Source organism: Piliocolobus tephrosceles, chromosome 19, assembly GCF_002776525.5.
Source record: "Piliocolobus tephrosceles isolate RC106 chromosome 19, ASM277652v3, whole genome shotgun sequence".
NCBI lineage: Eukaryota > Metazoa > Chordata > Mammalia > Primates > Cercopithecidae > Piliocolobus > Piliocolobus tephrosceles.
In genome coordinates, this window is record NC_045452.1 from 8,302,222 (window position 1) to 8,320,976 (window position 18,755).

The 18,755-nt window shown below is 47.3% G+C and overlaps 1 long non-coding RNA gene across 1 annotated transcript; it reads left to right on the plus strand.

Moving 5' to 3' along the window:
- The first annotated feature begins 490 nt into the window (after positions 1-490).
- On the plus strand, positions 491-17,728 carry LOC111525337. Its single transcript, XR_002726070.1, has 3 exons — positions 491-630; positions 3,745-3,956; positions 17,496-17,728. It is a non-coding gene; the product is annotated as an uncharacterized LOC111525337 (long non-coding RNA).
- The last annotated feature ends 1,027 nt before the right edge of the window (positions 17,729-18,755 follow it).

An 18,755-nucleotide genomic window follows, 5' to 3' on the forward strand; every position in this document is an offset into this window, starting at 1 on the left:
CCCCCCCCCCCCCTTTCTTTCTCTCTCTCCTTTCCTTCTCTCTTTCCTTTTCCACCCAGGCTGGAGTTCGGTGGGCGCCATCTCGGCTCACTGCAACCTCCTTCTCCCCGGTTCCAGCAATTCTCCTGCCTTAGCCTCCTGTTTGTTTGTTTGTTTTAATAAAGATAGGGTTGCATCTTTTTGGCCAGGCTGGACTGAACTCCTGACCTCAGGTGATCTGCCCGCCTGGGCCTCCCGAAGTGCTGGGATTGCAGGTTTGAGCCACCGCGCCCTGGCCTTGCTCCTTTCCTGAGCGGTGATTTTCAGAGAGGGAGGGGAGAGGGCATTAGATCCCTGAGCTTGAGGTCGGGGAGAGGAGGGCGATGCTGAGCGGTAGACAAAAGACTTGAAGATAACGAGAAATTGCATCAACTTTCCCCAGGCTGTTTCTGGGTCTAGAAGCGAGCAAAAATAACGCGGGAGGGGTTGGTGGGAAGAAAAGGAGGCATTTATTTTAGAGCCGTATAGGAAGCACAAGTGTCAGGGGTTGAAAGGCCGCCTTCTCCTGCGGGCTAACGGTGTGGGTGACAGCCCGCACATTCAAATGAAGGAGCGATTAGACCGCGCTTGCTTCTGAAGACGGATTTCTTGGTTGGGGGAGCGGGCTGGGGGGCTGAGCCGGTATAGAGGGGACGGCAACATTAGGCTTTGGCAAGTTAATTAGGGTTCAGGAGTCCAGCGAGCGAGCAGGGGGAGAGGCTAGATTTGCATAAAGTCCATTTACATAATGTTCTTCACAAATTGTGCAGCCAGAAGGCAGGGAGGGGGTGGGGAGGGAAAGGGTTGGGGAGGGGGAGGTAGTTAGACGCCCGAGGCAGCCGCCGCCAAAGGGGGAAGGGCGAGGCCCGAGATGGGACTCGCTCCTTCTTGGCCACTCTCTCCACGCCTCCCCATCTCTCTCTGCACCAGGGCCACCCCTGCCTTATCTCGGCCCCCACCTCCATTCTGGGCCGAACACCACACTGCCCCCCACCATAGGGCCGGCCCAGAGCGGTCGGATTTCTAAACCGCCTCTATGGTCACGGGTCTCTCTTGCTTTAACCCGTTCCGGGACTCCTGGCTACACTCAGGGTCAAGTCCCGGCTCCTTAGCCAACCTGTGACTCCTGGCGGTGGTCTAGCCCCTTTCACCCTCCTGACCTGACTTCCTTCTAGTCCCCTCTTCCTAGCTAAGCTCAGTCCCACTGAAAAGCTCGTGTCCCTGGACTCCTTTGGCTCTCACAGGCCTCCTCCGCTCCTGTCTTGTCACCTGTCCCGGAATGTCCCTACCACAAAAGCCAGTTTCTTTGTGGCAATCTCACCTCCCGCTGCACCAAATGCTCTGCCGTTGGGGCATTTTCTGAAGTCCCCATAACTTCCTCAAGTGGACTGCTAGCCCCCTTTTGTGCGACCAGGAAACCTTCACCCGCCTGTATTTCAGAACTTACCACGCTGTATAGTAACTGCACTGGGGAGGGTCTCTTTCCCCATTGGGCTGTGATTCCTCCAGAAAGGAACTTGCCTGGTGCATCTCTGTTCCAGCTGTGGCAGGAGTATGCAAACAGTAGATGCCCAAAACTGTTGACTGAATGTATGAAATATGTCATCTTAGCCAGAGATTGAGATCAGGTTTCAGTCTGCCTGAAATGAGCCTGACCAGCTCTCTAATTTCTCTGGGGTTCTGTCTACATGATCTATCTTTATTGGGTTCTTAGCCTGTCCTGTATTAGTAGCTGCAGAGGACGAAGAGGCTGTGGTGACCTCTGAGCCGAATTCTCCACTGAGGGAGGCAGGCTAAGGCAGGCCAAAGGGGAAGGGGCATCCCAGGCTGGGCACACAGCATGTGCAAAGGCCTGGTGGTGGCAAAGTGTATGGAATGTTTGGAACGTGGAAGAGGATTGAGTGGGTTAAAGTCAGAGATGAAAGATGGAAAATATGGTGAGGCTCCTGTTCTGAGCTTAAGAGGCTGAGAAACTTCTGGTAGATTTTTGTGAGCCTCTGAAGCTTTGTGATCAAGGAGAAGAAAGAAGAAAGTTGCATCCACTGAGCACCTGCTGTGTGCCACCGAACAGGTGATGTAATTCAACGGCCAAGCACAGTACGGATTATTGCCCCCATCATTACCAGTGTAGAGGATGACAAGCCTGCTGGAGTCACTTGCCTGAAACCTCACGGCTGCAGAATGGTCAAGCAGGGCTTTGGACCCCTGGTTTCCAAATCCTGCGCTGCCTTCTGAATTCAATGTATTTACGTTTTAGCAATGCATATAAAATGGAAGGGAAATAGAAGAGAGAAAGAGGCAAAGAGAAAGACAGTTTGGGGGAGGCAAAGAGTCATTGAGAAAGAGAGAGAGAAAAAGGGAAAGAGACAGAGAAGAGAGGAGAAAGATGGGGCCAGAAAGGGACAGAAAAGAGTAGAGGGAAGAAAGAGAGAGAGAAAGAAAGAGAGAGGAGAGAGAAAAGGGAAAGAGAGAAGAGAAAGGAAAAAGAGGGAAGAAGAGAGAGAGAAAAAGAGAAAAGATCATGTCCTTTGCAGGAACATGGATGGAGCTGGAAGCCATTATCCTTAGCAAACTTAACACGGGAATGGAAAACTAAATACCGCACATTCTCATTTATAAGTGGGAGCTAAATGATGAGAATACATGGACACGTAGAGGGGAACAACACACACTGGGGCTTATCGGAGGGTGGAGGATGGGAGGAGGGAGAGGATCAGGAAAAGTAACTAATGGGTCCTGGGCTTCATACCTGGGTGATAAAATAATCAGTACAACAAACCCCCATGACACAGGTATACCTACGTAATAAAACTGCACACGTAGCCCTGAACTTAGAGTAAAACTTAAAAAACAGAGACAAGAGGAGAAGGGTAGAGAGAGAGAAGAGAGGGGAGAAAGAGAGGAGAGAGAGAAAGTGAGAGGGGGGGGGGGAGAGAAAGAAGAGAAGGCAGAAAGAAGAGAAGGGAGAGAGAAGAGAGAAAAGAGGAGTGAGGGAAAGAGAGAAGAGAGGAGACCAAGGAACAGAGGAGGAAGTGGAGGAGAGAAGGCTGGGAGGAAGGAGAGGAGACTCAGGTGTCAGTCACCCGGCAGGGTGGCAGGGATGCTCTACTCCTAGACAGAGCTGTCCAGTAGAACTTTCTGTGATCTCTAATCTGCCCTCCTACTCAAGTGCTCGGTATCCTTGGGTAGCTACCCAGCACTTGAAATGTGGTTAGTGCAACTGAGAAGCTGAATTTTTATTGTATTTAGATTTATATTTAAATGCTCACATAAAGGTAGCGACTACAGTATGGGACAGTGCAGGTTTAAGAGCAGTCCTTCTTTTTCCATCAAGATCCTAGCTTGAATTTTCTCTGGGTCCTTCTTGGCCTCCCATTCTGGGACTCTGTTCTGAACCATGCATCCCTGATGTTTCCTTCCTTCATAATCCTGGACATCCCACCCACACCGAGGTTTAATTTTAGCTGATTCTCTCTCAAGGACAAAGTATATATTTTTATTTTAATTTATGTCGCCTGAACCATTTCCAAGTTTTACTTTTAGAACCTGTCAATATTAGTGACATGTGGCATTTTAGGTACTTTTCTGCTGGTGGGGCCTAAATTTATTGTCATTTTATGTCACTCGGCAAAATGCACAAAATGCCAGAAGTGTTATAAACAGAGACGATTTATGTTCGGGTTGGGGTGAGGTTAAGAGAATGAATATAATCAATTTTTTTTTCAGAGACTTTTATGCGAGTGTGAGGGCCAGCAGGTGCACATTTGAAGCTCAGTGGGAAGTGTTTTCCAAGCAACAGGAGGCAGCAGATGCAGACAGGGCCCAATTACTACTGCTTACGGCTGACCATGCCATGCACTTGTGTGCAGATACCTGGCTCCTAGTATGGGGCTATGCCCATGGTAGTCTCAGGCACCTAGTATAGGGCTATGCACATGGTAGGCGCTCAGTTAAAGCTTGTGGAAGGAGGGATGGAGAAGGGTTAAGAGACATAAGTGGGAAGTCTAAAGACTCCTCTAGTCAACCCCAGTCAGAGTGATCTTTCTTGACCTTGTCACTTCACTGCTCAAAACCTTTCAATGGTTCCCTAGTATCCCACATGTTCTGACTTACAGGGTCCTTCAAGATCCGTACCTGAGGGTGTCTCTAAGGGACCTGGAATGCTCTGAAAGTTTCATATCTTTGCTCCTTGTCTTCCCATGAGCTCTTCCTGTTCTTGGGAGTCCTCCCTTCTCTTTCTTGGCCCTTCTTCCATAACCAACTCAAACTCAAACTCCTCTGTCCTTGCATCCTTTACCTTTCATCCCTCCAAAGAGAGTTTGGCATTTCTTCTTGGTACCTTGTGTACAGTCATCCCTGGTTACCCATGAGGGACTCGTTCCAGGACCCCCTGTGGATACCAAACTCCATGAATCCTCAAGTCACTGATACAAAATGACATAGTATTTGCAGATAACCTACACAATCCACCTGTATGCTTTAAATCATTTCTAGATTACTTATAATACCTAATATAACATAAATACTATGTAAATACTTGTTATATTCTATTGTTTAGGGAGTAATGACAAGAAAATAAGTCTGTACATGTTCAGTACAACCATTCTTTTTTTTTTTTTTGAGACAGCGTCTGTCTCTGTCACTCAGGCTGGGGTTCAGTGGCTCCATTATAGCTCACTACATCCTCCACCTCCTGGGCTCCAGGAGTTCTCCCACTCAGCCTCCTGAGGTGCTAGAACTGCAAGCATGCACCACCACACCCAGCTTATTTTAAAATATTTTTGGAGAGGCCAGATCTTGCTTTGTTGCCTAGGCTGATCTCAAATTCCTGAGCTGAAGCAATTCTCCTGCCTCGGCCTCCCAAAGTGCGGGGATTATAGGTGTGAGCCACTGTGCCTGGCTGAAAATACTTATTATGTTACATCTTCTTATGTTACATTGAGTGGGTAAGTGAGTAAGAATCCTTAAATATAATAGAGAAACAGAAAACTAAGGGCCTATAGATTGCGTTGCCTTACAAGATTCAGGTGAATTGCTTTTTGACTCTTCCAATAAGCTCTCAAGCATTTTTTTTTTAATTTTATTTTTTAACGGAGCTGGTGTCTCATTATGTTAGGCCAGGCTGGTCTCCAGCTCCTGGCTTCAAGTGATCCTCCCCCTCCAGCCTCCCAACGTGCTGGGATTATAGGCATGATCTACTGCGCCTGGCCTGCAACCATTCTTTTTCCCCTCTGATTATTTTCAGTGCGTGGTTGGTTGAATCCACGAATGCAGAATCCAAGAATATGGAGGGCCAGCTGCATGTCTGCATTACAGGCCTCCAGATGTTGCCTCGTTTGCTTCCCTGTTGCCACCAGAAGATCACGCACCACTGGGCAGCATGGTCTGGGGAGTCCCATTCATCTTCATCCTCGGCCTGAACAGAGAAACTGACAGATGAAAGGTAATTGAATGACATAACGAATGGGTGCAAACTGGGTTGGTCCCTCACCATCCCCACTTCTTAGCCATGTTGGATCTGCTAAGCCAATTACCACCATCGCCTACTCACCTTCCCATTTCCAAACCTCATAACTGTTATCTTTTCCTCCATTCTCCTTGTCCTTATGAGTTTATGCCTTTAAAACAAATCCTTTATTATAATAGTATTGTATTTTAGGGAAGGAAATGTGTTAGAGGAGTGTGTTCAATCTACCATCTTCCCTGGAAGTCAGTAACAAATGAAAGGAAATTTATCTGATAGACTGTGGGCAAGTCACTTCTCTCCCTACGGTCTCTGATTCTTCGCCTGTGGCATGAGGAAGTTGGGCTGGATGAGTTCTAGGGTCCAGCCAAAGTCTGCGAGGGAGTCAGCGCTGGATTAGATGTGCCCGGTGGGCCACGGGCATGGATTTTACGTAACAGCAGTCACTCTCTGGGATCCCTACTCTGGCCAGTGCTCTCCTTGGACTGCTAATTCTCTTTCCACACATTCAGGTTCTGACTCCCAAACTCTGAGGACGATGGCAGGTCCTGAGGTCCCTCCCACCTTGTACAACTCACAGTGACAGCAACTGTCTCAGTCTGTTCGGGCTGCTTATAACAAAGAAGCGTGGACTGGGTGGCTCATAAACAACAGGAATTTATTTCTCACAGTTCTGGAGGCTGAAAGTCCTAATTCAGGGCCAGCAGAGTTGATTCTGGTGGAGGTTTTCTTCCAGGTTGCAGACTACCAACTTCTTGCTGTATCCTTGGATGGTGGAAAGGGTGCTGGGGAGTCTGGTGTAGTTTCTTTAATGAGGGCACTAATTCTACTCATGAGGGCTCCACCCTCATGACCTAATCACCCCCACAGGTCTCACCTCCTAACAGCATCATACTGGGGGTAAGAATTTCAATATATGATTTTTGAGAGAACACATTCAGTCCATAGCAGTGACTGACACTTGTCCAGTTTAGTGGCTTACTCAGAGACCTCACCTTGACCTAACGCTTGTGCCAACCTGGTGAGAAATCTGGAATCCCATTCCACAGATTAGAAGTCTGAGGTTTAGAGGGGGGAAGGGACTCGCCTAAGGCCAAGGAGCAAGTCAGTAAGGACCCAAAGTGGCAGTCGTGGTCTAACTGACCTACATTCCTGGAGTGTCCAGCATCCTGCCCATGGTGGCTGCTCAGCTGACGTTTGTTTGGAATGAAAGGTGACCACACTTGAGTTGAGGTAGTCAGGATCATGGCGACAGCCACGACGGCAAGAAACAGAATTTTAAAAAGTATTTACTTAGTGTAACATTTTCAGAGCTATTCCATGCCACAGCATGGATCAGTACTTCTTCATTCTTTACGGCTGAATAATATTCCGTTGTATACCACATTTTGCTTGTCCATTCATCTGCTAATGGACATTTGAGTTGTTTTCACCTTTTGGCTATTGTGAACAATGCTGCTATGAACATCCATGTGCAAGTACATGTCTGACTGTAAGTGAAAGAAACTCAACACAAAAGGTCACATACTATATACGATTCTATTTGTATGAAATATCCAGAATAGGTCAATCCATAGAGACGGAAAGCAGATTAGTGGTTGCTGGAGCTGGGAGAAAGAGTGAAAAGGGAATTGTGTCAAGGTGCAGTGGCTCACGCCTGTAATCCCAGCACTTTGGGAGGCCAAGGTGGGCAGATCACAAGGTCAGGAGATGGGGACTATCCTGGCTAACATGGTGAAACCCCATCTCTACAGGCATGGTTGTGTGGGCCTGTAGTTCCAGCTACTCGGGAGGCTGAGGCAGGAAAGTGGTGTAAACCCAGGAGGCGGAGCTTGCAGTGAGCTGAGATCCGGCCACTGTACTCCAGCCTGGGCGACAGAGCGAGACTCCGTCTCAAAAAAAAAAAAAAAAAAAAAAATAGAAAAGGGAATGGCTACTGATGGTATGAGGTGTTCTTTGGAGGCAATGACAATGTTTTGGAACTAGACAGATCTATGGTTGTTCAACACTGTGAATGAACAAATGTTATTGAATTAGATACTTTAAAGTCGTTAATTTTATATAATGTGAATTTCACCTCCATCAAACAATGAATGACTAAAGACTTCTCTCCAGTAACATTCAACAAAGCCTACTGCGTGTTTAGTAAGTGCTTGGCTCACCAGTTTAAAACACGTAGCACACACTTGTGAAACATTTGTGGTATCAGTTCACCAATGGGCAAGTTGATGGTTTCCGTCTTCAGCTTTGATACTCCTAGTCAAGTTCCCAGACCAGAGGCTCAGCCTCCCCAGGAGCTGGTTAGAAATACAGAATTGTTGGCAACCCCAAACACAGACCTACTGAATCTCTGCTGTATGGCGTGTGTTTGCCTCTGCAACCCACTTTCCTGCAGTCCTTGTCTGATCACTGAAGACAGAAACTGTGAGAGAGGGATTGAGGCTAAATCTCCCTGAAGTTCGTCCTCGATGAATAGATGTGCGGCTCACCTTCTCCCTCTCTCTCTTTTTCCCTCTTTCTCTCTTTTCTCCCAGGTCACTCTCTTTCTGTCCCTCCCACCCTCTCCTCTCTCCCATACCTCCCCCATTCAGTAGAGTTCCTTCTCTCCTGCATTCTCTGAATTGATTTTTCTCACTCATCTTGGCAGGTTAGTAATCACCATTCTCAGCAGAAATTCCTTCCATTTCATTACCCCGGGTGAGAAGTCCTGGGCAGCAGAGGGTGGGGTAGGGGCTGTGTTTCATTTCACTCCCATCTCTGTGTCAGGTGGGGAGGGAAGACTGTCCTCACTAAGCATCCCGCAGGAGGAAGACCAGTACTGGGAAGGGATGGAGACCCCTTGGTGGCTCTTTTCAGCTTCAAGATCCTGTGCTGCAGCTCCTCCCAGCTCCCAGGGCCCCTGCCTTTCTCTGTCCTGATCAATCACTCACATTTGGGGGGCTTCCATGGCTGGCAGAATCTATTTCTATGCATTGCTCTGTTTAATCCTCACAATACTTCTGAGAGGTTGGTATTGTCATCTCCTTCATGTTACAGGAGAAGAAAGTGGGGCTCAGAGATACTTGCAAGACACCTGGGGATGAGAGCCAGTTGCCAGGCTCAGGCAAGGTTGTCCTGGACTGCACCAGAGCCACGTAATAAAAGGATCATGTTGCCCATCCACCTGCCAGCCATGGTGGGTCCTAGCAGAAAGAGTCCAGCATTTGAGATCCTATGGACTTGGGGTCCAGTTCTAGCTCTGCCACTTACTGGCCATGCCACTCTTTCTGGTCCTTCCTCTCCTTAGCTGTTCACCGGGGATGGGGGGATGGGACAGACCCGCCAGAGTACAGCTCCTAAGAAAAGGCATTTTGTAATGCAAACCAGCTGTGGAGCCCAGGGGAGGAACCACGGTCTCTTGGAGGCACCATTTCCCCATTCTCAAAGCGCATTTAGAAAGAAACACCTACTTTCTGTGTTGTTGCAAGAATTGCGTGAACTATTACAGCTCTCATGCAGCTTTTAGCACATGCCTGGAACAGGAACAAGCACTAGATCAATAAATACCCTGGATGGAAATAATATTATTATAGTTCGAGGATTTAAGATGCTCTCACAATGGCAGATGGACCCTGAATTCAGAGATACAAAATGTGAACAAAACGTGTGCTTAGAATTAAGAACATCATCCTGTGTACGGTGCCTGCCCCTTGTGAGGCACAAGGCGAAGCATTTTATAGACGTTTTCCTATTGAATCCTGATGAAGAGTCCTACAGAGTAGACTGTAGTCTCCCCATTACATAGGCGAGAAAACTGAGGATCAAGGAGATGCAGTTAACTTCTTCTGACTCCCGTAGTGTGTAAGAGGTAAAGCTGGAATCAGCTGAGATCAGTCTACCAAATCCAAAGTATAGATGAAAAAAACAAAAAAATCAGACGTGAATATGTTTTGCGAACTACACAGTTCTAGTCATGTGTGTGGGGTGAAAGATGGAGGAAAACATCATCATCACTATCATCATCATCACATTGTCATGTCTATTAAACATTACATATCATCATCGTATCTACTAAGCATTAACTGCTCATCACGTGCCAAACACTGGGCTAAGGGATTTACTTGGATGACCTCTTTAAGCCCTGCAGCAACAACTCTGTTATAATCCTCATTTCACAGATAAGCAAACAGGCTCAGAGTGGTAAAGCAATTTACCCTAGGTCACACAGCCAGGAAGTGGTAAAGCTGGATTTTGACCTTAGGGCTTACAGGCTCCAGAGTGGAGTCCTTAACCATTCACCTGAAACTGGAAGCTGCTAATCTCGGCTGCAGGGATTTTAGCTGGCAGGACCCTCTCAGCCCTTGGGGACCCTCCCTATCACCCCGTGCCCCAATCTGGGCTCCAGACTGGGAGTGAACTAGGCTCCCACCCGCGTCTCTGTGATCAGCCCATCTTCAGATCAGGCTGTCCCTCTCCTAGCCCCAGCCGGGACCATGCTGTATGCAGATCACCCCATTAAAATTTCATGTGGATTCAAAAATTCAGTGTTGACTCCGGTGACGCAAATAAGTATGAAAATTCCGAGGAAGGCACACTGTTACTGAAATCAAATGGTTGAACGGCCACTAATGAGGCAGACAAGGAGCCTCGCTCACCCTCTGAGGATTGAGGAGAGACGAGAGGAGCAATCGCGCTACATTATTCATGCCCTCTTGTTTGAGTTTCAGATCTCAAGGAGGCTTTGGAAGGGGAAGGCAGAGAGGGCAGAGGCGGCGGAGGCGGGGGTGGCAGCCTAGACAGGGCCCCACTCTGCCAGCTGCGGAAGGCCGGGTGACTAATTGACAACTACTCACTGATCCCCTTCCCTAGGGCGCCCCTCTTCCATCTCTCATTTTTAGCTCCAGCCCATAAGCACCTCCCTTGCACCTGCCACGGGGCCCAGATTTCCCCCAGCAGTGGCTGTGTGAGTGTGAGATGCAGAGGAAGATGTGGCGTCTGGGCGGTCCTGGCTCTGTGTGATCTCGGGCAAGTGACTAAACTTTCCTGAACCTTGATTTTTTGTTCCCCGCTGTAAAATGGGAAAGCAGAGGGAGTGGCTCCTCTACCTACTGTGTGGAGAGGTAGCATTTCTGAGAGTCAAATGCCGCATTACCGCTCTTCGCAAGTTCGAATACTCAGGTGAATCCCAGAGGAGCTTGCTGGGATGCTGGTGCTGATTCAGTAAGGCTGGGGCAGGGCCTGAGATTCTGCATTCCAGCCAGCTCCCAGGTGAGGCCCGTGATTGCTGGCTTGCAGCACACCCTGCGAGCAGCGGGGCCATACAGATCGGAAAGCACTTAGCGACCACTCGCTGGTCTAAGCCTCTCTGTGCATCAGCATTCTTGGGGAGCTTGTGAAAACACAATGCCCTTCCCCACCCCACCCCCAGGGTCTGCTTTAATTGGTTAGGTCCAGGAACTGGTACTTTTAAATTCTCCCCCTGACACCCACCCACCATGGCCCCTATATGCAGCCAGATTTTTGTCATTCTTGTTACTAATATGTCTTTATTGTTTATGCCCCTCATAGTTTCTTTTTTCTTTTTCACAACGGGGTCTCACTCTGTCGCCCAGGCTGGAGTGCAGTGGTGCAATCATGGCCTTGACCTCCCAGGCTCAAGTGATTCTCCCACCTCAGCCTCCCCAGTAGCTGGGACCACTGGCGCATGCCACCATGCCTGACTAATTAAAAAAAAAAAAAAATCGTAGAGACGAGATCTTGCTGTGTTGCCCAGGCCAGTCTTGAACTCCTGAGTTCAAGTGATCTGCCCACTTGGGCTCCCAAAGTGCTGAGATTACAGGTGTGAGCCACCGTGCCTGGTCCCCTTCATATTTTATGACCATTTTGCAAGCTTCCTCTTCTTCAACTCCTCTTAAACGTCAGTGCCACAGTGCTTTCTCTCTTTTCCCCGAGCCAACCCGTTGTCAAGAAAGAGGCTGAAGAACCAATTGCTCCCACTGTGAGGAGGAAGGAATGCTTCACCCCCGGGAACTGACCTGTTTCCAGGGGATGTCACCTCTCTGCAGGTTCTAATGGGGCACTTCAGGTCCCACTATCTGAATAGTGCACCTGGGGCGAGTTTGCACCAGGGGTCACCTGGGCAACTGCCCCCCTTCTCTTTTGAAGACTGAGGCCTGACCACGCTGATAACACATTCTCTAAAAGTAGAAACCAGGTTTCAGACAAGCCATGGAGGTAAAACCAGCTCGAGAGCGAAGGAATTGATTTCCGCCAGAGAAACCTGCGCAGAATCTACAATCCCATCGTTGTCCATGCACCCGGCATAACCGATAAACAGGTTCCCCAGTCCTCCCTGCATTTCCTAATTATTACTCGGCTATAAAAATCCCTTCTCCCTCCTGCCAACATTATCTCAGTGAACGTTATGAGCGCTCACGAGGTTAATGCAGGGCCGTAAATCCGCAGTGGGTTGAACAAGTGAGACTTGAGGAACTGTTCATAAATCCATGGGAACGGCTCCAGTTTGTTTATTTAATAAAATATCATTTCGTAGAAATGCACAGGGCACTGTGGGGTTCACACCTCAGTGGGCACGCGTGGAGAGGGGTGGGTGGTGGAGGTCTGCCAAGGTTGGGGGTGTGCGTGCACAGGCGTGCAGGCAGACTTCCACGTGGCCTCTGCCTGGAATGGTAGGGCGCCATGCCGTTTATTACTGCACCAGGCATTCTGAACTCAGTACCCGCTCCACTTAAGGCTGCCTGTTCTCTCAGAATTCTTTAATGGGCCTCGTCAATATCTGAAACGGTGCTACAAAGCCCAGGACACGTGTAATGCTGTTTGTACTGCATGAATGCCTCCTCGAGACAATCTTCTGGGATTTGTTAGGGGTGCTTTACCCTCATTGGGCTGTTAAATCAACAAGAAGTCAGGCTTCCCCACATGGCATGGAATGAAATGCTAAAAGCATGGGCATTGGAGTAAATGGACACGGCCTCTAACACCAGATTTGCCACCTACTGGGAAGATGGCCTTGGCATTCACCTCTCTGGCCTCGATTCCCTTCTCTGTACCATGGAGATGATCATCTGTACTTTATGGAATACAGATGTGATATGCAGAGAGACTAGAATGGAGCAGTAAGTTTCCTTTTTTTTTTTTTTTTTTTTTTTTTTTTTTGAGATGGAGTCTCACTCTGTCGCCCAGGCTGGAGTGCAGTGGCGAGATCTCGGCTCACTGCGACCTCTGCCTCCTGGGTTCAAGCCATTCTCCTGCCTCAGCCTCCTGAGTAGCTGGAACTATAGGTGCACCACCATGCCTGGCTAATTTTTGTATTTTTAGTAGAGATGGGGTTTCGCCATGTTGGCCAGGCTGGTCTTGAATGCCTGACCTCAGGTGATCTGCCCACCTCAGCCTCCCAAAGTGCTGGGATTACAGGCATGAGCCACCGCACCCAGCCTCCTTTCATTTCTCTCTCATTTACCTGTGAGTTTTCAGCATTGCAGTATACTGAGATGACTTTGTTAATTAGTTTTGACTGAAGGTCATCTACAGCGCCCCCATTCTTTTCTTTGTAATTGACTGGGAACTCAAAATAAAATGCAGTGGAATGGGATCAATGGAAACGGGAGATTCTGCAGAACTGGGATGCGGCATTCCTGCCCAAAGGGGTTTAGCATCCCTGAGTCACTCCATCAGAGAGTGCTGTGAATCATGTTACTGAAGGAAACAGGCAGTGTGATCTAGTGGTGAGGACCATGGAGTTGGCAGCCCTGGGTTTGAGTTCTAACTCAGACACTTAACTATCTGAGCAGCCTCTGTGGCCAAGTAATTGAAGCCCTGGGTTCTTGAGAATTGGAGATCTTAATATCCAACTTTTAGGGCTCTGAGCGTTCCCTGAGCTAATATGGGTAAAGCGTGTGCATAGACATGGCACATCGTACAAACACAATAAACCATGGACAGATGGAGAGTGAAGGAGGGAAACAAGAGAGAGGCAGAAGCAAGGGTGACTAACCTGTCCCAGTTTTCTCAGACCTCCTCCAGTCTTAAAACAGGAAAGTCCTACCTCCTGGGAACTCCCTTAGTCCTGGAAAAACTGGACGGTTGATTGCCCTTGCAGGAATGGACAAGTCAATGCTTGAAGCACTCTTAACTCTGGGTTTAATTTGGCTACAGCTATTGATGATTTAATAACAGCTGGCTGATTATGGAGGCTTCATCTAAAAGACTCTAATTCCCCAAGGCTAATTGTTGAGCGTTTGATTAACCCAGTGGCTCTCATTAGAATCACCTGAAGAGCTTTCTAAACATACCAATGACTGAGCCTCACCCCTAACTAGGGTTTCTCTGCCTTGACACTATTGACATATTGGGCTGGATAATTTTTGTTGGTGGCAGGTAGTGGGGTGTGGAACTGTTGTGTGCATTGTAGATGTTGAATAGCATCCTTGGATTCTACCCTGAAGATGCCAGGAGCCATGTCTCAGTCACATGACAACCAAAAATGTCTCCAGACATTGCTCAATGTCCCCTGAAGGGCAAAAATCACCCCTAATTGAGAACAACTGCCCCAGGCTAATTTAAGAATCTGGGGGCAGAATAGAAATTAAGCTTTCGTGTTTCACATTAAGTTCCTTGCCCCCAGCTGACTATATATAGCATTTGGCTAAGACCAACCTTACTGCCAATGTGGATGGTGCTGACATCCAAGGAGAACTATAGAAGGGCCTGGAGCTGACTTGGGGTTGGGTCCAGGGTGACCATAGGGAAGAGGCTGTGGGCAAAGACCTCACATGATAAGAGAGGTACTGAATTCCTACTCTATTTATTTATTTTTGAGACGGAGTCTTGCTCTGTCGCCAAGCTGGAGTGCAGTGGTGCGATCTCGGCTCACTGCAACTCTGCCTCCCGGTTTCAAGTGATTCTCCTGCCTCAGCCTTACAAGCAGCTGGGACTTCAGGCGCATGCCACCACACCCAGCTGATTTTTGTATTTTTTTTTTAGTAGAGACGAGGCTTCACCATGTTGGCCAGGATGGTTTCTATCTCTTGACCTTGTGATCCACCCTCCTCAGCCTCCCAAAGTGCTGGAATCGCAGGTGTGAGCCACCGTGTCTGGCCCTATTCTTAAATATTCCCTTTCCCTCCCTTTGGTATACAGCCCAAACCTCACCATTAGATATGAGTTCTTGCAGAAAGTTCAGAGTGCTCTGTTTTGAGTTGTCCTCTTTTAAGTTCTTCTGGAAGGCAGATCATGACACTGTTTTTGGTCCCTCATGACCTCTTCAGGGTGGAGACTATGCTGGTTCTCAAGACTTTTTGACATGCTAAATCATTTGCTCCTCACAGCTCTCCTAGGTGAGGTGGATTTCTTTGCACGTTTTATAGAAAAATGATGTTCAGAGAGTTTGAAACAATTTTCTCAAGCTCACACAGCTGGTTGGCAGCACAGATTAAAGTAAAACTCAGGACAATCACTAACTTCTAGTGACTGGCCCACTCTGACATGTTTCCTCCTATCCCTTAGAGAGCCAAGTGCTGGCTGAGCACAGTGGGGATGGGAGTGGGACATGAATGCCTTGGCCAAGAAGGAAACGTTCATGGCTGCTTTCTTTATGCCAAGTCTTGCACTTATATTATCTCCTTGAATAGTCCCACTGTCTCAGTGCAGCAATGCCTGTGATTCCCACTTTTGGGGAGGAGAATGCTGAGGCTTGGGCAAAGGAAGCAATTTGCCTAAAGTCATGAATCCATTATCAAGGGGAGGTGACCTGACCTCAAAACCAAGGTGGGGGAAGAGCATTATAAATGGATTAATATTTTAAATTTCTCAGCTGTAAATGAAAGGCACTCTTTTTTTTTTTTGGCAGCATTCTAGTGCTCAGAATTATTTAGCTCAGGTCTCAATGGAAGCATCCACCAGTTAGATGTGTCTCTTTGACATTCCTATGACTGAAAACATTAGACATTTTCTATGTTGATTCATCAGAACTGTCAACATTCCTCTGCTAACAAAGTCCTCCTTTAGTTGGGAGGTTTCAGCCCAGCTCTGCTCTGATTGGCTCGCTCCTTACAGGAAGCATCTAAAGGTCTTAGAGCTGAGACAGGAAGTGACTCTGTGTGAGGTCAGCATTTCTTCTCTTTTCTCCAAGGCCACCATAATCCTTATGGAGTGAAGGGTAGTCACAATGCAATTTTGAAAAGTGATTACAAGGATCATAATAGTACGAATGGTGAATGAGTTTTTTGACTGCCAGGAGAGGAAACATTTTAGGATTGATTTCAGAAGAGAAATCCATCATTCTGATTTTAACTGTGGCGGTTAACACAATGTTCACTCTAATTTTAGAAACATTTTGAGACAGGAATAGGTTGTACTTGTCTTTGTCAGGCCATAGGTAGCTTACATTTTCTGAGCCTAAAGTGGATACTAGCTAAAAGATTACGTTTAAAGAATATTCCCTTTTTTAGAATCACACCAGAAATTTCTAGTGTAATGACAGCATTTCTTAACCCAAGTGCAAGTGTGTGTGTGTTAAAATATCTGTGTTAATAACCAGCAACCTCAGAAGTGAGAGGGAAGGGAAGAATGGGGCTAAAAGGAGTCAAGTCCCACTTGCACGGCAGAGGAGACCTGGAAGATAAGATGGAGTTATTAGTCTGAAATAATGGGTGGTGAGAATTCTGCCAGCAAACCACCAATGCTCCCTAGTGTGAAATAATGGAAAAATCATGGAGACTGGAACAGCACATGAAAAGTCACAGAGCATAAAAGACCCAGCTGTACTGGGGATCAGGGAAAATTTCCAAGTGGTGGGAGCAAGAAGTATATGGCATGGGGAGATCAAGAGATGTGATGAGTTGGGGAGGGTTTGGACATACTTATCCTACAGTTTGCTTTTTCCCTGATACCCAACAGAGGCAGGTTTTAACACCCAACCCATTCTGTCTCCAAGGACTGGCTTGGATGCCTGTCTTCCTGAGCTCCATCTTCGCTGACTCCACGGAGGACAGAAAACTCATTACCATCAGAGGCTCACTCTAGATGCCCTGTGTGGACCTGTGACTATGTTAGGTTTAGTGGCAAAGGAATATTAAGATTGCAGGTGAAATTAAGTCTGCACAGCAGTTGACCTTAAAATGGGGGAGATTATCCTGGATTATATGGATAAGCCCAGTGGAACCACAAGGGTCCTTGAAAGTGGAAGAGGGAGGCAGAAGAGAGAGAGAACCATGGAGATGGCAGCTTGAGGAGGACTCAGCCTGAAAACGCTGGCTTTGAAGATGGAGAAGGGGGCCAAGAGGTAAGGAATAAGGGCAGCCTCTAGAAGCTGGAAAAGGCAAGGGAACTGATTTTCCCCTGTTCTCCAGAAGGATAACAGCCTTTCTGACACCTTCACTCCAGCCCAGTGAGACCGATTTCAGACCTCTGACCCTCAGAACTGTAATAGAATAAGCTCCTAACATTTTTAAGTCACTTAGTATATGCTAATTTGTTTCAGCAGCAATAGAAAAGTAATATAGGCCCTTAGTTCTTTAATCTAATAAGTGGGTTTAATAACCATTTCTATTTTGTAGTGTTTTAAAAATTGAATTAACGTACCACACCAAGTGTTTAGCACAGCCCGTGGACAATGGTACCTTTTTTATTGATGCCACAGGTGGAATGACCACTGTTCCTCCTGGCTTAGTCCTCTAGCTTCTTTAATGTGGGACTAGAAAAAAGAGACCTAAATTAGGAATCTGACAGACTTGGGTTCAAGTCCCGGCTCTGCCTCTTTCTAATGGCCTTGGACTTGATCCTACCCTGGAAGGTTTTCCAGTCTATATTATGGGTGTGGGAAGGATGATCTATCATATCTACCAGCTATGAGCGTCCTGTGAGGATTCAGAGTGGGTGGACTTTTGTAGCCCACTGAAGGCCCTCAGAGAGGTTTTCTGTAAACGTAGTACCTTGCACTAACTCCTTGGGAAGAGATTTTCTCAGGCTTCAGAGCTGAGGGTATTCACCCCGACCCACTTGCTTCTCTGTCCAGGGAATGCTCATGCATTCCTGAGAAGTTGGCTGGAACTAAGGGAGCATTCAGAGACCACAGATCCAGTTGACTGGTCCCTGGTGACATCAATCCACATTGTTGGCCACACCAGCTGCTCTTCAAACTCATGATGTGAATCAACAGCTAAACATGTGGATATCTTTGTTTCTCTCAGTTAAGTGGATCCCTGAGTCCTCCTGGTGCACTGGAAAGATTTGAGTTTTGTAGCCAAATAGAGTGGGGTTTAAATGGTGGCTAAGCAACTCACGCCTGTAACCCCAGCACTTTGGGAGGCATGGGTGGGTGGATCACCTGAGGTCAGGAATTCTAGAGCAGCCTGGACAGCATGGTGAAATCCCGTCTCTACTAAAAATACAAAAATTAGCCAGATGTGGTAATCCCACCTACCTGGGAGGCTGAGGCAGGAGAATCGCTTGAACCTGGGAGGCAGAGGTTGCAGTGAGCCAAGATCACGCCACTGCACCCCAGCCTGGGTGACAGAGTGACATTCCATCTCAATAAATAAATAAATAAATAAATAGTGGCTAAGCCACTTGCTTGTGAGCAAATTGGTTAGCCTCCCTGAACCTTGGTTTATCCACCCGATAAATGGAGATACTAACAGTCAACATTAGATAACCATAGAGCCTACCTCATAAGGCCATTATGAGAATTGAGATGTTAGTTCAAGGAAAAAATGGTGCCATCATTTGGATGATTGTCCCCTCCAAGACTCGTGTTGAAATTTCATCCCCAATGTTGGAGGGTGGGCCTCATGAGAAGTGTTTGGGTCATGGAGAAGATCCCTCATGAATAGGTCAATACCCTCCCTCAGGAGTGAGTGAGTTATTGCTCTACTAGCTCCTGCAAAGGCTGCTTGTTGGAAAAAGCCTGGCATCTCCCTCTGCCTCTTTTGTTTTCTCTCTCTCCGTGTGGTCTCTATACACACCAGCTTCCCTTCGCCTTCCACCATGGGTGGAAGCAGCCTGAGGCCCTCATCACATGCCCAATCTTGAACTTCTCAGTTCTGAGAATTCTGATCCAAATAAAACTCTTCTCTTTATAAATTACCCAGGCTTTATAACAACACAAAACGGACTAAGATACTTGTTATGATGCAGGAGGAATGAAGAAGTATGGGAAGTATTACCTCGCTAGTAGGCAAAGGAGGGCACAATAATTATAGAAAACTTCCCATGGGAGGTTATACTTGAGCTGAACTTTAATGGGTGTAATGGTTGTAAAAAGTTTAGCACAATG